General features: G+C 24.7%; 1 long non-coding RNA gene across 1 annotated transcript; it reads right to left on the reverse strand.

Annotated features, from left to right (window-relative positions):
* Nucleotides 1-16,534: 16,534 nt before the first annotated feature.
* On the reverse strand, nucleotides 16,535-18,736 carry LOC136977003 (uncharacterized). Its single transcript, XR_010881015.1, has 3 exons — nucleotides 18,714-18,736; nucleotides 17,794-17,834; nucleotides 16,535-16,694 (listed from the first exon to the last, which is right to left on the reverse strand). It is a non-coding gene; the product is annotated as an uncharacterized lncRNA (long non-coding RNA).
* Nucleotides 18,737-19,784: the final 1,048 nt, after the last annotated feature.

Below are 19,784 nucleotides of genomic sequence, written 5' to 3' on the forward strand. Positions count from 1 at the left end.
AAATTAGTAATGTTATTTAAGAATATTTTTAAAGAAATTAATTACATTCTTCTTTTATTATTATTATTATTATACATAATAATCATTAAATAATACAAAATATCCCAGTTTTTAAACATATTCTTTCAATTTTTTTAACTCTGTGTTCATTCAAATACCGTTGAATTACACTTAATTTTCTCCGGTTAATGTTTTACATCGATTATCATTAATAATAAATTTTTAATTGTAATTAAAGTTAATTAAGTCGGAACTTTAATTACAATTTTTTACAACGTCAATGATAATGTGATTTTATAGTAATATATTATTACATATGAATATAATTTCTGTAAATAATAATTTAATGATTGATTATGTTAATTAATCATAATTTTATTAACTTTTTAAATAAAAATAAACATTATTAAACATTTCTAATTAAGAAAATTTTTATTATTAATAAATTATGAAGATTAATAAAGAAAAATATTATGAATGAAGGTATATATATTTAATTCTAAATAATATTTTAAAATTATTATAAATTTATATAAACTGTAATTAATAATAAAATTACGTGTAAATTTTACGTAAAAACTGTAAAATATATAAAAGCATTTACATTAAATTAACTGTATGCAATTAGAGCATTGTATTAGTTACATAAAAAACTGTGAAATGCATAAATACATTTTACAGCTTTAATCTAAAATGTAACATTTAATTAATTATCACAGTAATTAACATGTAATTAAAGTAATATATATATATATATATTTTACAGTTATATACAGCTATCCATAATATATATGTATGTACTGTACATATATAGCTTTACATGTTTACAGTAATTTTATATCTTCGCTGTTTTACATTAAAATTATAAAATATTTTTAACATGAATGTTACTTTTTAACGTAACTTTTTAATACAAAGATAAGATAATTGTTATTTAATATTTAAATTTATAAAAAAAAGAAAATCCTAAGATGAGAGCAACACGTAAATAAAAGAAGAGGAAGAAGAAGAAAAAAAGGGAAAAAAATCTAAAAGTCGAGAAGTCAATTTAGTATACAATTTGAAAAATTGAATTAATTGATTCCAATAATTTTACACAATCAACCCAACGATGTCATTTCTCTCTCTCTGTCTCTCCCCTCTTTTTTTTAAAGAGAATTTCCATAATTAGCAAAACCACTCGGGTATCTAAATGTGATTTCGCATCAAGTACGTTAAAGCAAATGAGATGAAATCAATGCCCGTTCGAATCCTGTTAAAGTTCTAAATGAGTTGTTCCGTTCCAATCCAATGAAATCACATTAACTTGGCGTAACAAGCACTACTGGACATATATATATATATATATATATACACACACACACACACACACACACATATATATATATATATCTAGTATCAGAAGTAGTTTGCGAGCTAACCACTAAACATCATTGATAAAGTTTTTCTCATTGGAATTTTGATAAAAACAAGTGCACTTAATAACTCTTCAATATACAGAGTAGATGCTTAACGAAACTTCTCTTGGCAATTTTTCGAGTGGTAGTTTTGTATATCGAAATATTGAAAGAACCAAACGATCGTGTTTCTTACTTAATTCATTATAGAAAAATTTTTATTTATTGAGTTTATAACTGGGTTTTTATGTTATCTTATGCTCTTTTTTTTCTACAAGATTAATAAGTTTTGATGCGATTACAGCATTTATTTTTCTCTATAAGTCTGATACAAGGCTGTATATGACGCCTTAAGGCTACGTATATAAGGATTATATATATACAGGGTAAATATAAGCTAAGTTCAGGCAGGTGTTAATAAAACAAATGTGAAAAATTATATTTTTAACAATTACTTCTTATATTCCCACGTGATAAATGTATTCCTGTTAAACTACATTATTATTAGTTTAATGTAAATAATTATAATTAAAGTTTTAACAAAATTAACTTTAATTGTAATTAAAATTTCACTTAATATTATTATCTACTAATGATGTTTACTAAATCATTTAGTATACTACATTGACACGTATAAAAATATAAAATTAATTTTTTGGACTAAAAATCAGTTTTAAAAGCTGTTTATATGTAACGAAAACCATTATTTTTGGCCGTATTTTACGGGATATACAACAAGAATAAACTTAAAAGTAGATAAGTTAAAGGGAAAAATATTCTCGAAACATCTTAAACATTAAAAAAATAATAAATTTAATAAAAATAATTGTTGAGTTAAACATATTTAATCATTTAAAAAAATCAATAACTTTAACTATAAAGTTAATAACATGACTATTAAGCATCATTGATATTGTAACGTCACTTCCATCCGAATCTCATTCATCTCATTCCACAAAAAGCTTCATCATTTAGCTACCATTAAACTCCATTCCAACATTAAATTCTCAAATTCAATCTTCTATAAAACTCATTTGATTAAGAAAAAAAAAATCATTAAAGTACGATTAAATTTGATCATTCCTTCAAAAATTCATATCATGAAAGAAGAAAGCGAGAAGAAAAATTCATAACTTTCATCATCATCATCATCATCATCATCATTCAATTCATGGCAAATGAAAACTAAACTTTAAGTTACTACCCTAATAACACTAATCAACGTATAACAGGACTAATTAACATCCATAAAGCTTAACAAACTGAGTTATTGTCGAGATTCTTAATCCCTTTCCCAACGATAATCCATTGTATATACGTATTATATTACCTGAACACGTAGAACAATTATTTTTGTTAAGAACACCTTTGTTTAATAATAGAAGCAAACAGGTTCAGATTTCCTTAAAACAGCTTTACACTATGTAAAATTGTTAAAGGTATGGGGTGGGAATTTCGTGAATAATTGAAAGATTTCTTGTGTATGTCCATTGAAATAATTGTATTCATCTACGATGCACTGTTGAACGATCCGTATACATTTATTAACTTTCATTAATTTAAGTATGTGATGGTAACGGGATATACACGTGTTCTACTGTAGTAATTCGAGCCGTTAGTATAACGATATTTGATTGCTTGTTACATAATTTATATACGGGCGGGGGATAGATCATAAAATCTGACGCTAAAGTTAGAGTTTAGATTCACATTTTGTAAAGTTATTCTTTGCTTTCCCTCTATTCTAATGTTGTTTGATAGGTTCTATATATATACTTTAAGTGGTCGTATGTGTTAAATATTAGGTTCTACGCGTAATGTTCTTAGTAAATTGAGAGCAGGACAACACCATCTGGATTACAAATGAAAGATATGTGAGGAAAATGATCTTGGATGGTCGATAAAGAAGCGCTTTATAGGTCGATATCCTAGTTTCTAAGATGAAGTTTTTGGACTTGGATGATTTTGTTAAAAATCTGTAATGAGAATTTTTTCCCTTCTTCTTCTTCTTCTTATTCTATGATTTATGTGTTTTATATCATCGTAAATAAACAGAATTTTGAGCTTATTTTTTTTCTCTTGATATTTTGCTCCAGTTTACTAAATTGAAGTTGATAAATGTAGATAATGGAGCAACAGGAACTTTGTAATGGATAATATAAATGTTGATAATTTTATAATAAGCGAGGCATTCTGGATAAAATTACAGATAAAAGTTTAGTTATTGATTGCGTTTTAGATAATGAGTAGACGTTTGAGAATATTTACATTGAGTTATTTTATATGTTAATCAATTTTAGGAGGATCAAATTGAGTAGATTTCTGATAAAACTTGGATTTTTTTAAAGAATTATTTACGCACGAAAGGGTTTAAAAAAATCGCCTTTCTCATCGATAAAAGTGATTTAAATATAAACTTTTTTTAAAAAATATAAAAGCAAATCAAATAATTAAACCTTAATTAACTACGCCTTGAGATAAGCAAGAATTAACAGATTTTTCATTAAAATTAGCAGCACTTTTTTCTAGAAAATTAAATAAAATTTTAACCGTCAAAATTCTTAATAATTTTATAAGATTTTTAATTAAAATAAAGCACAATTATAAATCAAATAAACCATCTAAATAACGATGTAAAAATTACGTTTTGTTGATTTAATTTTTGTTTTAAAAAATACGATTAAATTTAATCTTATATTTTATTCATTAAATAAAAAAAGGAGGAAGAGCAGGAGGAGGAGGAGGAGGAGGAGGAAGAAGAAGAAGAAGAAGAAGAAGAAGAATCAACTCATAGTTTTAACAAGAAAGTTGAAACAAATCACGGAAAAAGCTCATAATCTGCTAACAGGTTAGAAATAAAATTTCAAGCAGCATTTTCATTCCCATCTGCCGAAACAATTCGATTATTGTAGAGAGAATATAAGTCGTAAATGATAAATGAATGCATTAAAAGGTTTAAATAAGTTAACAACCAATTGTATAAGTTGTTATTGCATTTTGAGAAGCTAGCAAAAGTTTAAAAAAAATGAAAATAAAAAATAAAAAATTCGCTACTAGAACTATGATGAAAATGGAAGGACCATTAAGAATTGGGCGTGGTATGTAGAATATCTACAATATTACTGATATCGAAGGGCTAATATGGTGTCACGTGTTCGAATTACGTCACCTCTTTATAGAGAAGAAATGAATTAACTCCATGTTATCCATCAATGTCTTTTGCAGTATTTAGATTTTAATTCTTAACTTTTCGAAAATTTGATTATTCTCGCTAATACTTAAAATATTCTAAGGAAAATTTCGGGTATATTTAATACATTTTCACTAAGTTAAAATTCATGTTTAAATTCGAAAATTGGAAGAGAAATTGTTAGTTTGACACGTGGATTAGTTTTGAGATATTGGATGATTACGTCATTTTAAAGCATCCCCCTCTTGTATATTAGATAAAGTGTGATTGAGTTTGATTCATTTATTATTCAATTTCGTTATTTTACTCTTAAATTTATATATATTTTTGGAGATAAAATACATCTTTTGAGAAATACTTTGTGGGTAGGGTAACTAAATAATGTTTTAAGCACGCTTTCATAACTATAATAATGTAATAAGCTAAGCGAGCTGCAGTATAAGGACTTAACAAGGCATAATTTAAGGCCTTAACAGGGGATAGTTTAAGGCCTTAAACTTTTAAATTGATTATCATTTGATGGAGATGAAAGAGCTTCGTATATGTTATAAATTAGGACATTAACATGACTAAATCAACTTGGTTTTTATGTTAAAAAAAATAAATTGTACTAAAATCTATTATATTTATAGGACTTATTAATAAAATTATATTTTTAAAATAAAAAATAAAACAATTTTGGAAATTTTTTTTAAGTTTTAAGTTTTTGAAAACAAAAAATCAAAAATATACTCATGTAAATAATAAATGAAATAAGAAATTTTGGTTTAATTTGTTAGAAAAAGTGTATAAATTTATTACAAATTTACAAAAAGAATAACTTGACGATAATTACTTTAACTTTTTTTCCATTTCTCTTTTGTATGTCATGGAGCATCTAATTGATGGAAAGACTAAAAAGCATCAAGTCGTATCATTATAATTGAAATTTCACACAAAAATTAACTTAAATAAGTTTTTGAAATAAATAATTAAATAAAAATATATTATCTTTATTTAGTTTTATCATTTTCAGTTAGTTTTAAAGCGTTGAACTCCTAATTTTTAAACGTTGAAACAAAAAATAAAGTTCGAACTTCGTTAATTAAAATTTTGAATATTTGAATAATTTTATTAAAAATGTTAAATTTGCATAAAATTTAAAAAATATTATTGTATTATATAAACGTAGAAAACTGTATTTAATAATAATAAAAACATTACATAAAATGTTATATTCATCAAAAATTATTTGAAAAATAAATAAAAATATCAATTATTATATTTAGAAAACTCATTATTACGTCAAAGATAATTAAACTTAATTAAATTTAACTTAAATGTAATTAAATTTAATTAAGTTTTCAATTTCAAAAAAAAAAAAAATTAAAATTTCAATTTCAACAAACGAAAAGGAAATTAACATAAAATTCACACTTACGGAAAATAAATTTTTAAAAATATAAATATAAAGATAATTTAAATGAATTTTTTTAAATTTTTGCTTTAATTTTTAAAAATTTTTCTTTGATATATATAACAGGTGTTTCTGGTGGTGTGATTGTTTGTCATTCCTCTTACAATGATTTTGAGTGACGAAAGCCTCAAGCATCTACGCATAATTAACAATTAATACTTGTTCAACATTTTCTCCAAACTCAGTAGATGACATCATGTTTCTATCCACAAGTAGAAGTAGATTTACTTAAAAGAACTGTTTTCATGCAAATGCCTGTGTCAATATAACCGAGATTTCAAGAAGTAAAGCTACTGAGATAAACTTTAACTTATTAACATGACAATGAAGAAATTAATGGCAATGCAGGGTTGCTCAACTACAAACAGGGTTTAGTAATCTAGAACAATACAAAAGGCATTGCTTATTTTGTACGATAGGTTCCACTTGAAAATACTCTTTTGGATCAAATTTTAAACTGTAAAATAATCGTACGAATAAGTTTTATATACTTTTTTTTTAAATTAAATTTACACTAGGATCTGGATGGAAGAATATTATCTTTAATATAGATTTGCAGATGATGCCTGGAATAAAAATTCTTTATGTTTAAGTTTATTTGGATGGTAAATTTTTTTATACGTTGTATTATTAAAGAAAGTACATTTATGTAATTAGTCCTTTTTTATTGGTTAAAATTTGAATTCATTTAGCATTCTTTTGATTAGATTAAATTTGGGAGATGTGACCAATGATAAGAGATGAAAAATATTTAAATTAATATGAAGGGACGATCAAGAATCACGTGAACTTATGTTGTATCGTTTGTAACGTAGGTATTTAGTGACTTTCCGTTTAAATATTGTACAAAATTTTAATTTTATAGTTATTTTCTCTTTACAATTTCATGTTAGAATTAAATATACTTTTATTTTAATTTAAATAGTGAAATCTAACTCTTAAGGTCTCTTCTCATCTCTACCAAAGTTTCTTTAAATTTCTCTTTGTAGCTTAGATTCTTGTTAAAATTATTAATATAAATGAAATTAAAATCTTCATTAAATCCAACCCCACTCGAGATATGACACGTGACCCCCCTCTATCTCACCACCCCTTCGACCTCTAACTACCAAAATTTAGTAACATCAATCTCCCTAATACACAAACTTTCCTGCAAAATTTCAGAAATTTTCGAAAAAAGGCACAGGAGTTATTAAGCTTCAAAGCGGGTGAACAAAATCGTGATCACCCCATACACATACAGAGAAAATCCGAATTACTTTTTGCATTTCTCGACGTTTCAAGGTCCCCGAGTCCAAAAATGTACAAAATTGAGGGATCATTTTTGATGGTCAAATGGGAAAGTAAAATTAATTGTACAATACAAGATAATAAGACAAGTAGATATTTAACTCATAGTTTTGCATCTAGGTGAAAATTTAATTAAATTAAATAATTCTAGACGAGATAGTTTTATAAAATATCACATAAAACTTTCCTCACAATATATATAAACGTTTTAAAAAAAAACTACACACACACACACACACACACACACACACACCACACTTCACTTAATTTTAAATAAAAATTCTTAATTTTCAATTAAAATTTCATTAAACAACAATATTACTAAAAAAAACAGTGACGATAAAATTAAAATTTCTTTTTAATTTTAATAAATAATTTGTTAAAATAATTTTTAATTAGTCATTTTATTATTATTATTTTTTATTTATTTATTTATTTTTCTTCTCCATCATCTTCTTCTTCTTCTTCTTCTTCTTGCTCTTCTCCCCATTTAAAGTAAGGAAAAATCGATAATTAAAATTTATTCTAGAAGAAAATTGTTATCTTTTAAAGTAAAGTTATTTCATTAGTTTGTTGTAAATAATGCTGAACAACCAATAAATCAGGAATGACGTAAAAATTAATAACTATAGCTCGTTATCTATAAATGAACCATCCATTCGTGATGTAACCGTAAAGAAAACTCGAGATAGTTAATTAATATATAATACTTGTTGATTGTTGAGATGATAAATGATTTAATATAATTCTTCGTTAAAGTGATTTCTATCTTAATTCTGACGCTTCATCACTTTTGTACTACTTACGCTTGATTAAATGCACTTACAGTATCTAATTTCGATTTTATCTTCGATAGCACATGTTTTAAATATTATAAATTATATATATTTAATATTTTAATTACGTTAAATATTTAAAATTAAACATAAAAACTCGATTTCTAAAATATTTTTTAGAGTTTTCACATGATTTATAAACTACTTTACGCTTACTTATAAGCGAAAAAAATGTGGATAAATTATTAATTATTTCTATTAAAAATACGTAAAGAATATTTTAAAAAAATATACAGCGAAACCTGCATAAAACGGAAACTTGTCTAAGTGGGAAAACAGTTTAAACAGTATTTTTGAATATTTTTATGTATTTTTTGTATTAAATTCTATAAATTTATTAAAATTTTAAAGCGAAAATCTTAATAAAAGTATCTTTTTTAATTAATTTTAAATCCCTGCTATAAAATTTTATTTATTTATATATTTAATTATTAATAAATTAATTTTTATATTTATTTATTAAAAAACGAACAAAATATTTATATATTTTTCTTATTTTTAAATTAATTTTTGTATTATAATTTATTTAAAAATTTTATTTTTATTTTTTAAAAATATTCATATAAAAATTTATTTAAATTTAAATAAATTTTATGCTAATTTTATTTTAATTTTTCTTTTATTTTAAAAGAAGCAAATTATTAAAATATTTTTGTTTTTAAAAAAATTAAACGTTATATTATTTATTTAACTTTTTTATTTTATGTTTTTCGATTTATACAATTTAATTTTGGAATTATTTATATTAAAGTTTTAAATTAATTTTTATTATAAATTTTAAAAAAATAAAACAATTAAAAATAAATATTAATCAACACACAACCATGATCAACCATGCAAGGGATGCAAATCTGTTTCTTAAACTCTGATAGGAGTTTAAGCTTTAAAAACGTCAAGACCAAACTCATTCGGAGGTATTTAAACAAATGATTTATAATTGAGGGAGTCTAAATCGAAATTCAATGGTTAATCACCCATCTAATTGTCTCTGATGGAGAATTGTAAATTTAAAGGGGGGAAGGAAGGGAGAGAAAAAAACAAGAAACAAGAAGAAAAATCAGAATTACTGTTTGCTATAAACTACTCCAATTCTTAAAGCCATCTTACCTCTTTACTAAGTCGTAAATATAATTAAAAAATCCACTTTTAAAATGTCGAATTTATAGTTATGTTGTGTATAATCACGTGATACGAACGGTTCGGTGTAAAATGTTCATCGGGCGGACAACAACCAACCCAAGTATACGGTCTACTTGTCTGATTGAGATTGATCACAGGACGTAGGTTAATGGCTGCCCCGGTTCACCCACAGACAACCATTCTGCAATGTCGTCTTCTTCATCCCTCTTATCCCTCCTCCCCCTCATCTATGTGTTTTTTTTTTCTTCTTCTTTCATCCCCCGCTCTCTCTCTCTTTCTCTCTTCTTCTACGGAGTTGCCCTTTATTTTTTTTTACTGTTTACATTGTTCTAATTACTCTTCGTTGATGACGTCAAATAGCGTTAAGAAACTGACCGGAAGAGTTTATGAAGTATTTCGATAAAGATTTTGACGTAGATGAGAAAGACGAATGAAAAAATTTCATCGAATTTCATTATTAAGGATCGGAAGTTTGACAAATGTAATGTAAAGCGAATGGTTCTACATCTTTTTTTTATTTTTTTATTATTTTTTAAATTGATGTGTATTTTTTCTAATTTGTGTCACTTTAACAAAAATCGCAAGAATTTCCGATGATAAACTCAGTTTATCTTATAAAATTTCTTCGATTTTTACAGATTTTTTAGTGCGTTTTTCTGTAAAAACTAACTTTCAAGTTCATTATTTAAAAAAATTAAATTATTAAATATTTAAATAATTAAAAAATCTGCCGTTTCCCTACCTTTTATAGCCAAAAGAATCGAGCCGAAACGGCGTTACGGCGCTTAATAACGCAACGCAATACAAATATCGTTACGATTAATAACGTCACGTGATCGAATAGCCTTGAAATTTTGTTACGTTTATCATATCGTGTAGTTCTATTAATTAGTTTGAATAATAAATTATTTACAGTCACGTGATATGCCGTGATGATAGTTTTAACTTCGAGAACAGATTATCATCATTCAACACTGTAATGTAAATATTAGACTCTATATGTATATATATATATATATATATATATATATATACTATACATACATATACACACATATATATAATCGATTCAGTTTCAATTTAATCTCAAAGCTGGTTGGTTCAGTTAGAAAAATATGAGGTTTCTCTCTTCAATTCCTGTTGTTTGCTCTATGGAAATCAGTAGTGTTATCTCACCAGTTCAGACAATATGGAAGTGAAAGACGAGCAGTTAGAGGGGCTTTTGGATTATTGGAAACACATTATGGATGTTAATTAGTCAGCAACATTTATCTTATATTGGTAAGTTTGCCTTAAACAGTTAAATAGTCATCTACTTATTATCTATTTTGGCTTCACAATTCTTCTATCTTTCGTTCATTAAAGGATTTAGTTGTCTAAATTAAATGGATTTAATTCAATTTTTTTTTTCTAATTACACGAATCAAATGTTGATTTAGTACCTTCTAATGATTACATTAAAATCACATTTAAATACCGCTATCTGGATGAATAGGATGAAATTATAGCTTGTTCTAAACTTATCAATAATTGATTTAAGTCTTTCTTAATATTTATATATATATATTTCTGTTATTTTAATTTTTCCCAATGTAAAATTTTTCAGTGTTTTAATGAAAAGATCCAAAATTTAAATTGTAATTAATAAATATCATTTTATTTATTTATTTTGAAATTAAATAAAACGATACTTGGAAAATTTTAATTCGGTTTTTTAAATATAATTTTAATTTAAAAGTATTAACGATAATTCAAATAAAGTAAAAAATATAATAGCAATTAAATCACAAATAACGATTAAATGATATGTACATAATTACAATTTAATTGTTAATAAATGTCAATATATAAAAATAAAAACGTAATAATGATAAGAAATTGATTATAAAAATAAATTGAAATTAAAATTTTTATGTTAATTTTAATGAAATAAACATTATTATAACATAATTAAATTTTTACTTTTTTCTCTTTAGAATTAAATTAATCGATTTAATTTTAATATAATTACAATATTATTTATGTAAAAAATTAAAGTAAAAAAATCGTTTAAATTATAAATTTTAATTACTTATTTAACATATAAATAAAATGAGATAACTTTTATAAAATTAAAATTTTTCAAACAATTGAGAGAGATTGAACGAAAGAGTGTGAGAGAGAAATTGCTTAAATAAATTATAAAATAAAGGATAATTAATTAAGAAGAAAAATTTATCAAACACGATTTTAAAATTAAATTAAACGAAGCTAAATTTTGTAGAAAGAGAGAGAGAGAGAGAGAGAGGGGAGATGTGTGTAGGTTCATCATTAATAACTCTTAACGATTGATCATTTCTTAATTCTTCTAAAGAAGCACGCATCATTGAATAATCTTTCTTGTGTTTCCTATCAAAAAAAGAGATTCAGATATCAGAAATAACAGCGGAAATAGTGCGTTATTACGTTTCTGACAATGCACCTAATCCATTTTGAAGTACAGAAGATTCTCAATCACTCCAGTTTAGAAAGAGGGAGGAATATACCAGCTGATACAGTCCTCATCCAATTAGGATACAATAACGGAGTTGGCTCTCTACGTCGTTATAACTTACACTAATGTGACATTGGTGAATTGAAGAGATGAAGAGGAAAAAAAAAACATATATAAGAATGTTGTCGTGACAGATCTGTCATACGCGTACTATAACACAATAGATACATTGAGAAGTATGCCATTTTTTATTCATTTTCTTGTAGGGTATTGTACCGTAAAGAAAAGTCCCTTGTTGCTCAACTTGATGGAAGATTGTAACGATAAAATCGTAATAGAATTGTCGAAAATTTACGAGATGGTCAGATTAGTGATTTCTTATCCAAAATCAAATTTGCAACATCAGCGAAATATTTTAAAAAATAAAAATAAAAAATAAATTTTTTTTCAAATTTTTTATATTAAAATAATTTGTCACCAACATCTTTTCTGCATAATACTGAAAAATGGATTAAATATAATGAAAAAATAGTTTTTTTTTTTAAAAAAAAAAGTGGAAAAATAAATTTTAAAAATATCAAATTAATATATAAAACAACAAAAATATAACAAGTTTAATAAAAAGTTTCACCTCCTTCTTATTAACCAAATTAATTTTTTTATATATATCATAATTAACTAATATTGATTAAAATTAAATTTTTTTAATTGTTAAAATAGAAGTTAAATCAATTTCTAATTATAATTACAGTTTTCTTCATTAATTTTTTAAAAATAAAATTAACTTAATTAAAATTTTATCCAAAAATTGATTCATTAAATAAAAGCATATTTTATTAAAAAAAATTTAATCGTTTCTAAAATTATAAACATATATAATTGAATAAATTCGAAGGGAGAAATTTACTAAACAACACCTTTATAAATTTTACAATCCTTTATCTCTTTTATTATTGTAGATTTATTAATAAAACTTTTACGTCTCGATTTTATAAGTTGTTAGCTTACTTAATACAATTTTATTAAAATCTTAAACACCTTTAAACCTTCTTCGATAAGCAGCTTCAACGTTATCACATCATCATCTAAAAATTGCCCAATAAAACTTTTGTCAATATTCAAGTAGCTATTTTTCACAATTTAACGAGTGAGAGTTTACTAAACTTTTCACAAAAGTTTCCTTTATTAATAAAAATCGAACATTATAATAATTGTTGTTATATATATATATTATATATATATATATATATATATATATATATAAAATTAAAAATAAAATTAAAAATGAAAAGTGAAAATAAGTTATAGTCAGAGGGGAGTCATTGTCTCCAGTAAAAGTGACCAATTTTTATTGATTTAATCGATTTAGAGGCCACGATCTCTCGACAGATTTAATTACACAACATTGGATTCCAATACACACCCAACACCATCTGTCGTATTATCTTCACTCCTCGAAAGTTTTTTTAATCTCATCTTCTTTATAATATAACATACGACATAACTAAAAAAAAAAGAAAAAAAGAAGAAGAATCAATATCAATATATATGAGTGAAGGAATTTAAAAGACAATCTTTAGTGAATCTCTAATATTTCTTTCGTTGTTGAATACATCTATATTTAGTGAAATTTCTAGCTGAAAGATTACAGAAAAAGTTTTTTGAGGGAAAGTTATTAGCCACAGTTCTGTCGTTTTTGCTTATAGATTCGAATATAAGTGTAGAACGTCGAGTATGGATCGTTGATTTTTTGTTTTTCCTTTCATTTCAATAGAATTATTAATAGTTCAGCGATTTTATTTTTCCATTTTGATTCATTCAAATACCACAAAATAAATGTTACAACTTTATCCATATTGAATTCTAAAATATATATTTATATTCGTCAGATAACTTTTCAAGAAATTTAATTATAATAATTTATCAAATTAACGTGACAAAGTTATTTTTAAGTGAAATTGTCACGATTTTAGACGTGCAGTTTTTTCCTTTTTTTTAAAAAAAATAAATTTCGTCGATATTTTTGTCACTAAGTTTAATGATTTATTTCCTTTTGTAAAGATATTTTTGGGTGATTTGTTATATTCTATCCAAAAATACATTTAAAAATTACATATGTAATATTTTAAAATGGCATTGAAGAAATTTTTTCCTTATTTAAACAAGCGTTTAAATTCAATCAGTTTCAAATTGATTTATTTTAATTATAATTAATTTCGGATCATTTTGATTTTAATTTTAATTAATTTGAATCATTTAAAAATTAATGTTAATCAATTTCATTTTAAGTTATGACTTTTTTAAATGTCAATTTTTTTATTAAAAATAAATAATAAATGTATTTAGAAAGTGATTAATTTGAATTTCAATGTTAATATTTAATTTATTTTATTGACAATTGAATTTCAATTTAGAAATTACTTTATTTTTTGCGATTTTTGATAGTAAAACGAAAAGTAAAAAATTATATTATTTACTTCATAAAGATTATTATTATATATATAATTAATATTTAAAGCAGAATTAGAGTCATATTTTTATCATAATATCCAACGTAAAATATCAACAATTAAGTAATGACTTGTTTAGTCGAATCCTTTAACTGTCTGTTCCCGTTCCGTTCAAACTCTTTTCCTTTCATAGATTAAGCTTAAATGTCCCATTAGGTAGAAAAGCACTTAAAGGTTGTTTTTCTGATTAGAACAAAAACAGCATCGTTAAGTGCATCATAATTAGCAAAAATAGGTACTTAAAAGATAGCTGTTTTCTTTCTTAATAGAGAAATTTCTTATCGTTGACAGTATTGCAGGAAGCTTTGTCATCGTTTGTCTAAGCTTCCATTTCATCAATATTTTAAAAAATGTTTTTTGAATTTTTAAACAGCCAATCAGCTCTGACCTGTGTTCTCACGTCATATTTAATCAGCTGAGTTGATTAAAATGTCAGAATACCAAACTTAGTAGAGCACGCTACAATCATGTTTTTCTTTCCGTCAGTATAGATAGGAAAGAGGAATTTAGAAGCAAATTAGATGACAGTGGGGTGTTTTAAACCTAAATCCAGAGAATTTTGCATCGCTAATTACAAAGCACTTACAAGGATGGATACAAAGTTTCTTCATCAACTTTCTGTAGAATTAAAGGCGTATTAAAACTCAAGAACAGTTCTTATTAATATGAAATCTTTACCCACTTTAACTTCAATCAGATAATCTCCTACATATACACTTCAAACAATAAATTACTTCGTCTACATATAGTAACAGATAAAATTCTTCTCTCTGTCACTCTCTCTCTCTCTCTCTCTTTTTTTTTCTTGAATTAATTATAAAAATTTAATCTTGTTCTTGAGATATTTTCATTTTAATCAAATGAAATCTTTAATAAAAATCATAAATAGGATCAAATATTTTCTAGAATTAATTATGTACAATTTAATAATTTTTATATTTATTCTTACTTTTTAAATTCTTTTTCTGCTCATAAATAAATGTATTAACTGCGTAGTCGTGTTATTTAATCATTAATAATTTAATAATAAATGTATCATAATTTTAATTTTGAATTGTTAATAAAACATATTTTATAAATTAACTAGTTTCTAATTAAGTACTCTACCGATTTTAATTTTCAGAAATTTTTTATTTGTTTAAAAATTATAAATTTATAATTCATCAATTTATATATAATTAAAATGCAATTAAAATTTAAACATGCTTTAATTACTTTTTTTAAAACGCAATTTCTTTTTAAATACATTTAAGCGATTTTTTGAAAAGTAATCACTTTCATTATTTTTTTAAAAAAATCAATTACTTATAAAAAAGTAATAATATTAATCAAAATCTTTAAGTAAACGATTAGTTTTTTTAATTTTCGTAACAAAATAAAGAAAATTGATGAAACTAATTACTTTAAACATATTTAAAATAAAATCATTTGAAGATTGTTATTTAAAATTTATTTAAAATAAATAAATATATAGAAGTAAATTTTATCCTTTTATATTAAATGTGTAATAAGGGGAAAAAACTATATAGACAACTATTACTTGGTATCCATTTCTCAAAGCTTTGCAATCTCATCTCATCATGAGGCTTCGGGGTATCTCTCAATCACTCACGAGATCTAACGAGCAGAAAAACCAGAGTATCACGAAGGTCAGACAAGTAGACCGGAATTGTGTTCCCTAACCCTATCTTTAGTCAGCCAGCCGTAACTGACCGATGGATCGCGACGTCATAATCGCTATTGACAAGGAACAATCCGTCTCTATCCTTTTTGATTCCTTATTAGACTTTCTCTGTTCTTTCAGCCGAACTCTTTCGCAATCCCAATCGCTAATATCCAACACACAGTTACTTTCAGATCCATGACCTAATCTAGGTAATTGCCTATTGATCTTCGATCTTCTAGGCCGAAGAGGGCGTCATTTGTGAGCAACAGACAGCCACCTACAGCAGTAATTACCATCGGCCCTGTGCCCTGTTGTTCAGGTCCTAGGGATAAAACCAGCATTTGTAATATACGTCCACCTTAAATATTCATGAATTATACATACCGTTAATCTCTTTAAATCGATTTAAACACACAAAAAAAATACAATAATTCTATTTTTATAATCGGATATCGAATTATATTATAATTCTGAAAAGTATTTTATTTTAATTAAAATTTTTTAGATTTATCGAGAAGAGATGGATGATTAAGAAATAAATCAATATAAATCGATACTTTCCTCAATAAGTTAGTTTAAGTGCGAGTTAATTAGAGTGGACGTTGTGAATTCTCCAGATTAGAAGATCCTCTTTGTAATTTTCATTATTAACACCCCCGAAATGTATATATTGAAACTGTTGAGTTGAATGGCTCTTAACATCATCTGATATCAACACTCGTTCCTGTCAATATTCCTGAAACAAACCGAATCAATTCTCTAAAAATACATTCGAGATAGAATTTTTTTAAAGTTAAAAACTTTACCCTAAGAAATTGTTCAATAAAATTAGAAATTAGTTATAAAATCTCGGATAATACTTTTTTTATTTCTTTTTAAAAAAAGAAGAAGAAATCTGATGTGAAATTTCTTCACCATAACATTATTTGACATACTCCAACGAGTACTGTCAGTAAGTGTTTAGTGGCATCGTTTCGTAATACATAGAATGTTATTTTTTTATATTAGACGGTGGCTGTCATACAGCTAACAACATAGATGGAAAGACCTATCAATTGAACAGTAACAAGTGGCTATATGACAGTTTGGATTGGAAGGAAAAAACCAGCCTGTCACTCAAATATCCATACATAAATCTCTTCCTGTCAACAAGCTTGATAGAGTGTGCATCACAACTCGGTTGGGGCCATAACAACCACGTGCCTTTTCTTCTTACAATAATAATCTATAATGAGCGCATTATAAATTAAATTTTATTATATATATATATATATATTATATCTTCTTTATGTTTTAAAACAGAAAATGGCATCTGTTGACGTATTATTGGTTAAAATGATTGTAAGGAGATTATTCGGATTGATGGCATTTTCTAGAAAGCTATATTTCTAACATTATCTTTAAATACACTCGAAAGATGACATTTAATAACAGTATTTTCTAAATCATGATATACTTCGCTTTTTTCATAACATAGTGAATCACTCTCTACTGGAAGTATTTCGTATCAAAGATTTTAAAATATTAAGATTTTGAAAGATAAACTGGAAGGAGTGTGAAGCTGTTTATTTTATTTTATTTTATTTATATAATTTATTTCTATCTTTAAAGATAAGATTTTAAGGTGAAAAACAATAGTTTCTGAGGTTTACATGTATTCCTACAGTCTATTGCAGTTGAGAAAATAACTGATAAAATGATTTTATATAGAATTTATTTATAAATTAATATAGAAAAATGATTAATTTATAATATAATTAATTGTCTAATAGAAAAAAATTCTTCTTTCTCTTACTCTTTATTTTCTCTTTCATTCCTCTTTCTCTTTCTCTTACCTTTTATTCTTCTTTCCCATCTTCCTCTTCCTCCTCTTCTTCTTAAAACGTATTTATTAAAAGGTAAAGAAAATGTGTTATTATTGAATAAACCACGTAAGAAAATTCCAATACATAAAATAAACGTAAAAATTCAAATTTACAAAAATTGTAATAAAAAAATCGAATATATATATAATAAAATCGATTAGAAAATTTTAATTTCTTCAAACTCACGAGTAAAAGTGCTAAAGAATCAATTTACAAACCTCAAAATTCTACTATATACATGCATATATATATATATATATATTTTATATATATTTTTTTTTCTTTCTCGAACCAATATCCAACATTAAAGAAAAAGTAAGATAGAAATATTTAGCATTCAGATCTCGGTCGAAGCGAAAAAAGGGGATAGGGGAAAAAAGGGAAACGATAAAGTATGAAACGTCCGAATTTTACAGCATAGAGAAAAGCAGATTAGATTTTTATTTAAATAGACCTCGTCCATAAAAATAGGCAGTAAAAAGTATAGAACTGAGAGACTTTCTTATCTTCGACTGTTTGACTTAAGTGGATTCAAACAGTTAAAAAATCAACATCTCTTAGATAAAAAAAAACAACGCTATGTCCACACTAATGATGAAAATTTAAGTCTTTTGAGTATTCTATTGTGATATTCATTCCTCTCTACTATAAAGCTTAGTAAGATTTTTAGAATCAGAGAAGATGCTTGACCCTAGTGATGTTTTTGAATGATTTAAGTTTTATGAGAACAATCTATTTTAACCAAATGTTCTTATCTTTATCATGCTTTCTCGTTATCTAAAACTGTAAAGAATATAGAAAAATGTTATTAGTTATATATATATATTATTTACATTCTTCACATATATTTTACTGAATAAGCAATTCAGAGAGGAGAGAATAATAATTACCTTTATAGGTTCTTGGAGCCAACATTATTGGAATTTATGTAAGAAAGAATTTAAAATGTTGCTTTTCTAAATTTATAATTAAGTTCCCATGAGAATAGAATCGTCCAAAATTTGGTATATCTTGCCAAAATCGATTCAAAATGGATAATCTAAAAGAGTAAGTTCTGCCAAAATAAATGATGTAAAAGAAGAACTCTCTGCCAAATAAATGATCTTAAAAAGAGAAAATTTTCTGACAAAATAAAACTATTTAAATAATTTAATTCTTTTACAACCACATGTTGGTAAATGATAAAAGAAAATTACCTTATTTAATTATAAAGGTCAAACTAATTTTAGGATTATTATTATTATTATTATTATTATTACATTATTTGATAAAACGGCCAATCTGTAAAATATATATAATCCTTTTAAAGTTATTCGTTTATAAAAGCAAAGTAATTTATACAATTTAATTTAATTTTTTGATAAAATAAAGATTTTCTATGTATATCCAATCCTGGAGACTTCTTATCTATGAAAATGTTTATTTAGTTTAAAAAATAATAAATTTAATTAAATTTAAATGATTAGACTATTTTATTATGTAAATAATTTTTTTTATTTTGCTTCTTTTGGTGAATAAAAACATGAAGGAAACAGCAAGGAAAGAAATATAAATATATAACTGTAGAAGATGTAAAAGTGGATAGATGATGCATAAAAGTTGGAAAAACTGGTAATTTTTTTCTTAATAAAACTTCAATAATTTTAACAATATTAGAAAAAGTAAGGAAAACAAAAATCAAAACTTACATTTTTCATGATGATTTCTCACAAAAGGAGAAAATAGAACTAAAATAGAAGTTATCCAGATGATGAGGAAGAGGATGAATTTTAAAAGAAAATTCAAATAATTAAATAAAATTACAAGAAACGATGAGAAATAAATGTAAAATAATGTTGAAGTTAACAACTGATCACATTTTATAGCATAAAAGACCAAATATTTAAGGCAAATAAGGCAAAAGGAGAATATTCGTAACATGGCATGAAACAAAATGGTTCTAGTGCATTGAGAAACAAAGA

Source organism: Centruroides vittatus, unplaced genomic scaffold, assembly GCF_030686945.1.
Source record: "Centruroides vittatus isolate TY-2023 unplaced genomic scaffold, ASM3068694v2 contig_439, whole genome shotgun sequence".
NCBI lineage: Eukaryota > Metazoa > Arthropoda > Arachnida > Scorpiones > Buthidae > Centruroides > Centruroides vittatus.